We start from the raw sequence: 12,297 nt of genomic DNA, 5'->3' as shown, positions 1-12,297 counted from the left end.
AGAGGGAGGCCTGCATACCACAAAAAAAAAAAAAAAAAAAAAAAAAAAAAAATATAATCAATAATGCCTTACAGTTAACTAATGGTAATAATCTGCCTCTGATTTTCAGAATTGTAATAATCTAGAACATGTTCACAAGTCAGAAGCAAGTGTGAATAGCTCCTGGTAGTATTAAGAGCTGGTGTATTGTACACTGTAGAAAGTTTTTGGAAATACCTGTAGAGACTCAAGTAGAGTTTGATAATTAACAATTAAGTGTAGAAGAATGACTAATTAATAAGCTTATTTAAAAACTTGGAACATAAGGCAATACTCCTAAACATAGACATGCTGACAGAAAAGAGGCAGAAGAGCTATATAAAGAAGTTGGGAAAACTCTAAATGCTTAGCCTTTTGACCTCTTTTAATTTAGAGAATAATTTAATTTTTAATTGGAAATCAAGTTTTCATTATAAAACAAATGTCTCTAGGCCTCACTATCCTGACATTATAAATGTACATCATAAACATCTAGATCTGGATTTTACGAGTTTGATATCCACTTCCCTTCACACATACACATGCACAGACAATACCCCTCTGAGGAAATTTCATGATGTCTTTCATTTAGGACATTCCTGGAAACTTCAAGTAAGGGGACTCATCCAGTTTGATGTTTCTGTCAGCCCACTGCTGATCTGACTGCTCTGGTCTCCTCCAGGTCCCCATCTGCTGCTCTGCTCCTCTTTGGTTCTAGTAGTACCACATTTGGCAATGAGCTATTTAAAGTGCTCATCCCAGGATGTTTCTCACCCCACTGCCCCTCTTCCATAGACCACAGCTCAGCTGATACCTCATTTCAGCCACTGTTCCTGCACTCTACTTACTGCCACATCGTGGACCACTGGGTCCTAACTTCCCATTGCTTTCACTCTTCCCCAGAACACTGCTGCTCATCTTTCTTCTCAAAAGTAGGTAAAGAAACAAAACGCCCTTTTCTGTGGTCTGTTATAGGAACCCCTAGTGGTGTCATGTGTGTTCTGAGTTATGGCAGGGACCACTCTTTTAGTTTGTACTTACTGTTTTCCTCCCCAGAGTTCACAGAAAACCACCACCCTGTAACTGGAACCTTATCTACTCCCCTCCAGCCTTCAGTCTTATTGCTTCATCTGACTCAAATGTGTCTGACTCTCAGCTTTATAATGGTTTCTCTCTTGGGTATAGAGAGCCTAAACAACCCATTTCACTGCAATTTGATTAGTTTTTGCTCTCATAATTACCACCCAGCTGAAGTTTCTAAGCATTCTTGTGTATTACTGAGATCTATGCACTGATAAATTATGGTGTATTCTCTACTCAGATAATATCCCTATAAAATCAGATATTTATTATGTTTGATGTTTAGGGTGAGGGAGACAGTGTACATAAACTAATATTTCATATATCCAAATCTCAGTTCTGACATTAAGGGGGCCCTAATTTATCATTTTATAATATTAGATCCACAGAAAATTTAAAAGTTATCATAAGGAAAGAATTGTTAGGTTTAATAATTAAAAAGTTGTCTATTCTGTAGAAATTCTCAGGGATTCTAGGTGCCAGTGTGCATTTTGATTGTCTAAGAGGAGTTTGTAAATATGTTATATCTCTCAGACTTCAACACTTGAACTGGATTTTGTTTGTTTTGTATTTATTGCACTGATTTTTTTTACTAAACTTTTAAAATAGTTTTAGATTTATAAAATTATTGCAAAAATAATACAAATAATTACCATATACCCTGTTCTCAATTTCTCCTACAATAACATCTTACATTATTATGTTACATTTATTATAATTAATGAACAGATATTGATACATTATTATTAACTAAAGTTCATACCTTATTCAGATTTCCTCAGTTTCCCGTAATATTATTTTGATGTTCTAGGAAGGATCTCATCCAGGATATCATATTACATTTCATTATCATGTCTAGTTAGGCTTCTCTTGGTTGTGACAGTCTCTAGACTTCCCTTATTTTTCATGATTTTGGTAATTTTGAGGATTACCAGTTGGATATTTTGTAGAATGTCCTTAAACTGGGATTTGTTTGATATTTTTCTCATAATTAGAATGGGTTTATGTATTTTTGGGAGGAAGACCACAGAAATATCACATATCAAGGGTACATCACTATGAATTATCACTGTTGATGATAACCTTGATTACCTGACTTGATACAGTGTTTATGACGTTTCTTTACTGTAAAGTTATTCTTTTGTTTCCCCTTTCCATACTGTACTTTTGGAAGAAGATCACTATATATAGCCCACATTTAAGGATTGAGGAGTTATGTTCCACACCCTTAAGGGTGGATTATGTCAATTATTTGGTCTTCTGCACAGAAAACTGAGTTTTTCTCCCTCATTTATTTATTTATTCAATAACTTGTAAATATGAAACTGAAATCATGGATACTTATTTTATACTTTGAGTTATAATCCATTATTGCTTTACTTATTTTGTTGTTCAGATTGTACTAGCTTTTGCCATTGGGAGCTCCTTCAGTTGGCTCCAATATCCCTTTGACAACTATCCCTGTGTGTATTTTTTTCCTGCACCTTCTTACTTCCATCATTACACAATACTACAGGCTCATATAGTATATTTCCTTCCCCAGTCCTAGAATTATTTATTTATTCAAGGAGCCCTGAATCCTTTTATTGGAGAATGCTCTTGAAACCAAGATCTGAGCATTAGGTGTGCTTGTTGCTGCTGTTGTGTGGATGCTCCTAGGCCCTCTCAGTTGACAGAGCAAGATATATATGTATATATAATTATATACATATACAATCCAAATTATATGCATGCATATATATAACCATCTATATCTATATTTAGCTGGAAAATGAGTTCATACTGATGTACCTAATCCTAAACTATTACCACATGGACAGTTATGGACTCTTTAACTCTCCATAAACTCTCACTCTAACAGTGATAAACCTGGCACCCAATCCACCATCCATTTATATAATGACTGAATTCCATTACACGTGCTTAGTAGTATCAGAACTGTTAACCAATAATCCTGTGGTGAGCAGCTTTATTAACTCAGGTACGTTGCTTACACGCAATTCCTTCTGTCTTTATTTATTTATTTTGAAATTTTTACTTATTTATTATTTTATATTTTGGTTGCAGTGGGTCTCTGTTGTGGTGGTGCGTGGGCCTCTCATTATGGTGGCTTCTCTTGTTGTGGAGCACAGGCTCTAGGTGCATGGGCTTCAGTAGTTGTGGCACACAGGCTCAGCAGTTGTGGCTCACAGGCTATAGAGCACAGGCTCAGCAGCTGCAGCACATGGGCTTAGCTGTTCTGCAGCATGTGGGATCTTTACACACCAGGACTTGAACCTGTGTCCCCTGCATTGGCAGGTGGGTTCTCAGCCACTGCACCACCAGGGAAGCCCCCTTCTGTCTTTAGTCTTAGAGACTCCACTCATTTCCAAAATTTCTTAGGTCAGCACCCTTTCCTCTCAACCTCCCCTTTAATGAGATTGTTTTATATATTTGTAATACTTTTAGATTCTTTTGTCACATTCTGCATTTCATCTTGGCAACTGCAAGCTCCTAAATGACTTTTTTTTGAAATGTGCATACCTTAAGGTTTACTCTTTTTGTTGCAAAGTTCTGTTAGTTTTGACAAATGTTTAATATCTTACTATAGTTTACAGAAAAGCTTTACTGCCCTAAAAAATCCCCTGTTCTTCAATTATACCAGCCTTCATTTCTTCTACCTCCTGAGGCCCTCACAATCACTGATCTGGTTACCAACTCTACTCTTTCCTTTTCCAGAATGTCATATAATTAGAATCATATATTACATAGGTTTTTAAGATTGGCTTCTTTCACATAGCAACATGCATTTAAGATTTATCCAAGTCTTTTCATAGGTTGAGAATGCATTTCTTTTTTTTGTTGAATAATATTCCATTGTATAGATATACCACAGTTTATTCACCTATTGAAAGACATCTCATATGCTTCCAGTTTTTAGTGCCTATGAATAAAAGCTACTATAAGCATTACATGTATGTTTTTATGTGGACATGTATTTCCAATTTAGTTGGGTAAATATCTAGTAGTATGATTGATTGCTGGGTTGGATCATAAGAGTATATTTATTTTTCTTTGAAATTGCCAAATGGTCTTCCCATTGGTTGTGACATTTTACATTCCCACCAGCACGAATGAGAATTCCAGTTGTTCTGCAAATTTGCCAGCAGTTGGAATTGTCAGTTTTTTGGGTGGTATCTATTCTAATAAGTGTGCAGTAATATCTGATTGTTGATTTAATTTGCAAGTCCATAATGACATAGGATAGTGAACATCTTTTCCTGTGTTTGTTTTTCATCTATATATCATGAACTTATTTTTGAGTAAAGAACATTTTCAGAGACATATTTTCTGGAGCACTATTTGGAAAATGCTGCCTTACTTCATTATGAAAATTTAGAAATATTCTTAGTATACCTTCTTACTAGACTGGGAGATCATTTAATGCTTCAAATAATAGTTACACAAAATATAGAAAATAAAAATTTTCAGTGACAAATTATTATATTATATAATTCCCTTTAATTTTGTTGATGATGTTTGTTCAGTAAATCCTTAAAAAATAATGTATTTGGAACAAATCACTTATAATAACATCATATATATAAGACATTGTCTTATGGATAACCAATCATGAAGATGAATATATGTTTTTTATTTCTGTGGTCTTAAAATAAAACTATAAAGTTTTTTAGATTTTTATTAACTGTTGGAAACACTGTCATTTATGGTCATAGTCTTTGTGTTTATACATGTTTATATATATAAGGCAAAATAACATATGTGCCATGTGAATACATGTAAAATAATGATTATATATACATATATGATAGACAAAATATTGTAATTTATTAAAATAATTTAAACATTCTTAAAATACTTTTGTGTAAGTGAGTTTTCAAATTCATTCAACAGTGAATCATGGTGCTTATGAGAAAAGCACTAAGGAAGGCATAAATGTGAACATGTACTATAATACAACGAAATGTGTTATAAGAGTTTTTGAAAAGGCATAGGGAGCATAGTCTGATGAGTGAAACAAAGAAAAGTGGCTGAAAAAAGCTTAGAAAGTTTCATACTTTTTAGTTTGGTTTTCATTCTATAAAAATAAAGAATGAGATAGGGCTCCTGTTAAAAAATGTAATACCTGTGCATTTTTCAAATAGTGGTGAAATGCTACAGCACCATCTCTTACTGACAGTCATTAATGACTGTAATAAATAGAGATCTTGGTTCAAACAAACACATTATTCCAAATGACAGAAATGTAAGTATGACTAATTAATGAATTCGCTAATATTTGTTCCCTATTTATGAGAACATCGCCCTGAGTTAGAACTAATTACTTGTACATATACCTTGGAAAATAGGTCCATATCTCTAAAGCCAGGTATTCCATGTGATAGTTAATATAATGACAGCTTTTATGTTTATTTTAAAGCTCTAATACACAAATACTAGTTCGAAATAATGGAACAAATCACAACATATTAATTTAAAAGTTACATTGTAGGGAGGGCTTTTTCTTTTATATTTGAAATCAGGATTCAAAGAGCTCTTCTAGGGGCTTCCCTGGTGGCGCAGTGGTTGCGCATCCGCCTGCCGATGCAGGGGAACTGGGTTCGCGCCCCGGTCTGGGAGGATCCCACATGCCGCGGAGCGGCTGGGCCCGTGAGCCATGGCCGCTGAGCCTGCGCGTCCGGAGCCTGTGCTCCGCAACGGGAGAGGCCCCGGAGCCTGTGTCTGCAATGGGAGAGGCCGCAACAGAGGGAGGCCCGCATACCACAAAAAAAAAAAAAAAAAAAAGAAACAAAGAGCTCTTCTAATTTATATATCTGCTACAATCCTTTGGAAAATTAAGCACAATACCAGAAATAGTTGACTTGGCACTTACAACTTTTACACAAAACCGAAGCCCAGGCCCAGTGTTTTTGTTTTTTTGGGAGGAGAGTGACATGGCTTATTCACCATTGGAATCCTGACCTAGATGTTTTGAACCAAACCAGCTATACTTGCTTCATCAAATGTAATGCAAAGAATGTGGATTTAAAAAATATTTAAAAAAAATTAATAGACTGTATTTTTTAGAGAAGTTTTAGGTTTACAGAAAAACAGAGCATAGAGTTGTCATATACTCCCTCTTCCTCCCCCTACAGTTCCTCCTATTATTAATATATTGTGTGGTACATTTATTATAATTGATGAACCAATATTGATACATTAAGGAATGTGGATTTTAGAGTTGCACAGACCGAAAAATAAATACAAGTTCTACAGTTTATTACTTGGTAAATTGGTCCAGTTACTTATCCTATCTGAGACTTGTTGGTAAAAATGGACATCATAATAATGGACTGTTGTAAGTAGAAAATGTAATACATAAAATTAATTCATACATATAACACGTTTACAAACAAATTAAGACTCAGAATTGTACATGCAAAAATCATGTCTGGGCGCTATCAGTAGAATTACTAATGATAATTTTGTTCATGCATAACATTAGAACCTAGGAAAGATTTTATTCTACTTAAGTACTTTTCAGTTAATATTTTTATCATCTTCATAGGTTTCATGTTCTAGGGAAATGTTTTCCAAAATCAGGGAAAATGTCCATCTTCATTCCATGCCACAAGGTATTTAATAGATTAATTTTAGGTCAATAAATAAAATATATAGAATTTTAATGGATGGGCATCAATCAAAGAGAATAGTCTACAAAGATTTTAAATTTTTCTGAATATAGTATTTTTCAATAAATATCACCTACACTAGTTTCTTAATTCTTTGATGGTGAAAGTTCTATCCTTGAACTATTTCATAGATTTTGGCAAATCCTGAGACTCTTCTTTGTCTTAAAAAGTGTCAGACAATATTGCCAATCAATCTAGTTTCATGGATCAAAACTTGTCAATGTTTCTTGCCCTTAGGTTGAGCTGCCTTCTCTTTCTATACCCAAAATTATTGTTAGTGAAAACAAATCATAGCTTTTCCTTTTCCATCTGGAGCACCGAAAAGCAGAACTTCTCTTCTCTAACAAGCATATTATAGAACAATGAACCAAAAATTCTTATGATACAGTTCAAGATATAAAGACTAAAAAGTATTTTGTGTTTATTTCTTTGTAATAAATAATCTCATGGGAAGGGAGTAGTTTAAGCCTTGCCTTTTTCTTTCCTAATGAGAGTAGCCAAGTCCATATGTTCACAGATGAAAGAAACATCAATTCATGATAAATGGCCAGGAAGGTCCCTTGGCTTCCCTCAGCAGACTGTTGAAGGATCCCTAGAAGGGTACATGAAGAAAACGATTGTTCCATATCACTGATCTAATAAATAGCAGAGAAATGATCCTAAACTAATCATGTAAGTCCAAACGAGGGTTCTTGTCACTCTGCTTTGTACCCCTTCCAGTTTATTTTTTCTAGTGACAGAATTGTAAAATAACTCATTGGCAGGAATCTTGACAGAGGCTAACCACGAAAGGAAATGATTAATCCTAAATATGTGTGATTCTGTGATGGTGTAGACCTATGCCAACAGTAGTCTATTTAAATATGACAGCATTTGCTTTGTAGTTTAATTTAGTAATGTAATTACTAAACGTGAAATGAAATTTATTCTATCTTAAGGATTAAGTCACTTAATATAAAAATAACTTAAAACACCTCCAAAGCAATAACTGTGGAAATTTTCAAGACAGAGATAAAAATCATGAGACATTCAATGGTGACGTTTTACTTTTTATTTATTTATTTTTTGCGGTACGCCGGCCTCTCACTGTTGTGGCCTCTCCCGTTGCGGAGCACAGGCTCCGGACGCGCAGGCTCAGCGGCCATGGCTCACGGGCCCAGCCGCTCCGCGGCATGTGGGATCTTCCCAGACCGGGGCACGAACCCGTGTCCCCTGCATCGGCAGGCGGACTCTCAACCACTGCGCCACCAGGGAAGCCCTATGGTGACTTTTTAAATAGGTAAGTATACTGTGCCAGGTAATGTCTAACATTCCATATATTCTTTATTTTTTAGGCACTAGTATTCCCATAAAGTAGATACACTGGTTTCTACTTTTCAGATTGGAGAGTGAATAACAGAGAGGTTAAGAAATTTGTCTAGGGCTTCCCTGGTGGCGCAGTTGTTGAGAGTCCGCCTGCCAATGCAGGGGACACGGGTTCGTGCTCCGGTTCGGGAAGATCCCACATTCCGTGGAGCGGCTGGGCCCGTGACCCATGGCCACTGAGCCTGCGCGTCTGGAGCCTGTGCTGTGCAACGGGAGAGGCCACAACAGTGAGAACCCCGCGTACCGCGAAAAAAAAAAAAAAGAAATTTGTCTAAAGTCATACAGGAAAGAATTTAAAGTTGAATTTCAAATCTGGTTCTAAAAAATTAAAGTCAGTGCTCTTCTCACTAAAGAATGAAATATAATATACAACATATAAAATAAAATTAAGATATTTAATCTTAACATTTTCTTACAATGAAAGAATTTGTATCACTAGCACATTATCAAAGCAAAATCAAGTTTCAAAATTGCTCAGAATATCAACTTTGGTCAAAATAGTCAAAACATGAAAACTTTATGCCTATGTATGTGTCACCTGAGTGTATATAGTCTTTCTGTCTTTAATCCATTGAATATTGCTTAGGATTGAAAAAGAATGGCAACGTTTGTATTGCACTTGATAGTTTACAAAAGAATACCATGTTTATTTCCATTTGGTAATCCATTGATCTTGACAGTTAGGCCATGTGTGATATGATCACCTGTGGCCTAATGTCTATCCTCCAGCCCCACTTGCCACTCCCACATAAGAGTTGTCTGCACTGAATTCAGAATCTGAACTACTTACAGAAAAAACAATAGAACAATACTAGGAATTCTAGTTAAATCTGAATATTACTTAAGCAATATTGTCAAAGTAGCTATGACGAATTGTATTTGGAGGCATTTTATGAAAGCATAAACATATCCAATGAATAAAATCAATGTTGTTTTCAGTAGAGAAGAAGAGCTTAATCTTTCTAGTATTTATTAATTAATAATGTTTTCATATAATTAATATAAGTAAATTGGAAAAACATTGCTAAGATTGCCTCTGACTTTAAATAGTTGCCCTATACTCCTTAAACTAAAATTAACTTTTTTCCATCAGGTCCTATAAACTGAAATTGCCATTCAATTGAGAAAGGTCGCTAGATTTCTTTTTCCTTAATATCCTCTTCTCCCCTGCCCAAACTTCCTTTTAAGAAAAAGTTCTGCTGAAGAAACTGCTCTGACAGGCAAGCTGGAGAAAGAGATATCTGCCTTCCTATGCACTTGTTCTGTTTTAGTTTCATTGTCCAAGGATGAGGAAATGTTAGAATTTTTCCAAGTTCTTCCGCTTGGAATGGAAACTATACTAAACTTTCCAGTGCATCAGAAGTAGCAGAAATTATTGAAAACATATTATCTATGGAACAGACTTATTTTCATAGGACTCACTACATTGTTTAGAAACAATTATTTTATGTATGTGTATTTCACAGTAGGCTGTGAACAACTTAAGAAGAGTGGCATGATCTGTTGCATATTTGTATCCTCGATATTCAGTATAGGCTTTAATATGTGTTAGATCTTAGAAAAACACAGGGGAAACTAAATTTTGTCCCTTCCCTCAATTCTTGAGGGAGGAATAATTGGACCCTAGCACCTACAAGTAGATAAAGTAGCCTGGACAGAGTAATCTAAAATAACCATCTCTCCTCTTACACTGTTGGTAGGAATGTAATTTGATGCAGCCACTATGGAAACCAGTATGGATATTCCTTTAAAAAGTAAAAATAGAACTACCATATCACCCAGAAATCCCACTCCTGGGCATATATCCAGAAAAGATGAAAATCCTAATTTGAAAAGATACACATACCTCAGTGTTCACAGCAGCAGTATTTATGATATCCAAGACATGGAAGCAACCTAAATGTCCCACATGGATAAAGAAGACATATTTTTTATATATATATATATATATATATATATATATATGAATATTACTCAGCCATAAAAAAGAATGAAATAATGCTATTTGCAACATGGATGGGTCTAGAGATTATCATACCAAGTGTAGTAAGTCAGACGGAGAAAGCCAAATGTCATATTATTATATGACATTTATATGTGGAATCTAAAAAAAAATGATACAAATAAACTTATTTACAAAACAGTAGACTCACAGACATAGAAAACAAACTTATGGTTGCCAAAGGGGAAAAGGGAGGGAGGGATAAATTCAGAATTGGGGATTAGCAGATACAAACAACTATATATAAAATAGATAAGCAACAAGGACCTACTGCATAGTGCAGGGAGTTGTATTCAATATCCTGTAATAACCTATAATGGAAAAGAATGTGAAAAAAATAAATATATTTATATGCATAATGGAATCACTTTGTTGTACATCAGAAACATTGTAGATCAACTATATTTCAAAAAAAAATAAAAAATAAAAATAAAATAGCCGTCGATGTGGTATGGCTGTCCCTTAAATTTACCCTACATAGGCAAATACCAGGATGACATTAATTGAAGCTCAAGGTGAAAAAAGCTGGAGGAGATTGGTTCAAGATGGTGGAGTAGAAGGATGTGCTCTCATTCCCTCTTGCAAGAGCACCAGAATCACAACTAACTGCTGAACAATCATTGACAGGAAGACACTGGAACTCACCAAAAAAGATACCTCACATGCAAAGACGAAGAAGAAGCCACAGTGAGACAGTAGGAGGGGCACAATCACAATAAAATCAAATCACATAACTGCTGGGTGGGTGACTCACAAACTGGAGAACACTTATACCACAGAAGTCTACCCACTGGGGTGAAGGATCTGAGCCCCACGTCAGGCTTCCCAACCTGGGGGTCCAACAACAGGAGGAGGAATTCCTAGAGAATCAGACTTTGTAGGTTAGTGGGATTTCATTGCAGGACTTCTACAGGACTGGGGGAAACAGAGACTCCACTCTTGAAGGGCACACACAAAGTAATGTGTGCATTGGGACCCAGGGGAAGGAGCAGTGACCCCAAGGAGACTGAACCAGACCTACCTGATAGTGTTGGAGGATCTCCTACAGAGGCAGGGGGTGGCTGTGTCTCACTGTGAGGACAAGGACACTGGCAGCAGAAGTTCTGGGAGGTACTCCTTGGCGTGAGCCCTCCCAGAGACCACCATTAGCCCCAACAGAGCCTGGGTAGGCTCCAGTGTTGGGTCACCTCAGGCCAAACACCCAACAGGGAGGGAACCCAGGCCCACCCATCAGCAGTCAAGTGGATTAAAGTTTTACTGAGCACTGCCCACAAGAGCAACAGCTAGCTCTACCCACCACCAGTCCCTCCCATCAGGAAACTTGCACAAGCCTCTTAGACAGCCTCATCCACCAGAGGGAAGACAGCAGAAGCAAGAAGAACTACAATCCTGCAGCTGTGGAAAAAACCACATTCAAAGAAAGATAGACAAGATGAAAAGGAAGAGGACTATGTACCAGTTGAAGGAACAAGATAAAACCTCAGAAAAACAACAAAATAAAGTGGAGATAGGCAACCTTCAAGAAAAAGAATTCAGAATAATGATAGTGAAGATGATCCAGGACCTCGGAAAAAGAATGGAGGCAAAGATCGAGAAGATGCAAGAAATATTTAATAAAGACCTAGAAGAAATAAAGAACAAACAGAGATGAATAATACAAAAACTGAAATGAAAAATACACTAGAAGAAAGTAATAGCAGAATAACTGAGGCAGAAGAACAGATAAGTGACCTAGAAGACAGAATGGTGAAATTCACTGCTGCAGAACAGAATAAAGAAAAAAGAATGAAAAGAAATGAAGAGAGCCAAAGAGACTTCTGGGACAACATTAAACGTAACACATCAAAGGGGTTCCAGAAGGAGAAGAGAGAGAGAGAAAGGACCCGAGAAAATATGTGAAGAGATTATAGTTGAAAACTTCCCTAATATGGGAAAGGACATAGCCACCAAAGTCCAGGAAGCACAGAGAGTCACATACAGGATAAACCCAAGGAGAAACACGTCGAGACACATAGTAATCAAATTGGCAAAAATTAAAGACAAAGAAAAATTATAGAAAGCAGCAAGGGAAAAACGACATATAACATACAAGGGAACTCCCATAAGGTTAACAGCTGATTTCTCAGCAGAAACTCTACAAGCCAGAAGGGAGTGGCATGA

The sequence above is a fragment of the Physeter macrocephalus genome, chromosome 1 (genome assembly GCF_002837175.3).
Source record: "Physeter macrocephalus isolate SW-GA chromosome 1, ASM283717v5, whole genome shotgun sequence".
Lineage (NCBI taxonomy): Eukaryota > Metazoa > Chordata > Mammalia > Artiodactyla > Physeteridae > Physeter > Physeter macrocephalus.
Note: the sequence above shows the minus strand (reverse complement) of the source record.